The sequence below is a fragment of the Haliaeetus leucocephalus genome, unplaced genomic scaffold (genome assembly GCF_000737465.1).
Source record: "Haliaeetus leucocephalus isolate CR32 unplaced genomic scaffold, Haliaeetus_leucocephalus-4.0 Scaffold295, whole genome shotgun sequence".
In the NCBI taxonomy this organism is placed as follows: Eukaryota; Metazoa; Chordata; class Aves; order Accipitriformes; family Accipitridae; genus Haliaeetus; species Haliaeetus leucocephalus.
In genome coordinates, this window is record NW_010972731.1 from 10,587,432 (window position 1) to 10,588,737 (window position 1,306).

Here is a 1,306-nt window from a genome sequence, read left to right on the forward strand (position 1 = left end):
GCAGGGCGGCGCGGCGGGATGAGCTGAGTGCTGGGCCGCTGGCGGTGAGGTGGTGGGCGCGGGGTCGGGGCCGCGGGCTGCGCGCCTCGCGCCTCTGATGCCTGTGTCTTTGCAGGGCACGGCGCTCCCTGCCCCTGCCTGGCCCCCGGAGGTGGCTGGCGCGGCAGCGAGGCCCGGCGGGCCCGGATCCGGAGGGCGCGGGGGCCATCCCCTTCTCCGCCAGCAAGGCCAGTCCGCGGGTGTGGAGCGTCAGCCGTTCCATGGGGAGCGACCACGAGAGGCCGTGGGCGAAGGTGCTGCCTCTCAGTCTGCTGTGCACTGGGCTGTTGCTCTGGTGCGTCTTCAGGGAGAAAACGGAGATAGATGAGCGACTGGAGGCGGTTTTCTCCGGTCGGATCGCGGACTCTTCAGATGTGGCCCAAAAAAGCAACGCTCCCCTGCAACCGCGGAAAGACGAATGAGGACGGGAGTGCGGCTGCAGTGAAGGAGCTGCCGAAAGCTTGCTGGCATTCACCTGGTTAAAAGCTGTACTGCCACTTTAATGGGAAAACGTGTTTTTCCAGCACTCTCGGCAGCCTTATCTTGCAAGCTTGATTCCTTCATGTATCGTGGTGCTTTCTGCGCTGGTCTTAGTTTAGTAATTTATGCTGGTACGGCAAGGAGTGGTTTCTTCCAGCAGTGCACAGTAGGGATGAACAGGATGTATTGCAAATCTACTTGCATTTGAAGATAATGTTTTATGCAACCCATCCCTTTTCCATGGATCATTTTTCTTAGATGCACAGTGTATTAAAGTATCAAAGCTGTAAGTCTGTAAAATTGCTGCTGAAGGTGACCTTCATTTGACATTTTGCTAGTCACAGAATATGTTCAACTTGCATCGAAGGCAACTGTAAGTGTATGATTCATTAATATATGTGATTGTGTTCTGATTTTTTTTTTTTTTTAATTCTACTAAGTAACGTAGAAATTACCTTCTTCAACCCTTAATGCATAGTCGGTGCTTGCTTTCTGGACTAGAACTTTTTACACGTGCCTGATTTAGGTGATCATTACTAGTAAGAGGTTTTTGCAGGGAATCTAAGTGATTGGCTTGCATTATACTGGGGAGGAACCCCCTAGTTTCATTGAACAATGTAGTCTATTTTTTCCTACAGATTCATAGATACTGAAACGTGCACACTTGGGAGACTTTTCTTGGAGAGGAAGAATCTCAGCTACTAATACAGAATAGAATCATAGAATCATTTAGGTTGGAAAAGACCTTCAAGATCATCGAGTCCAACCATCATCCATGCCCACTAAA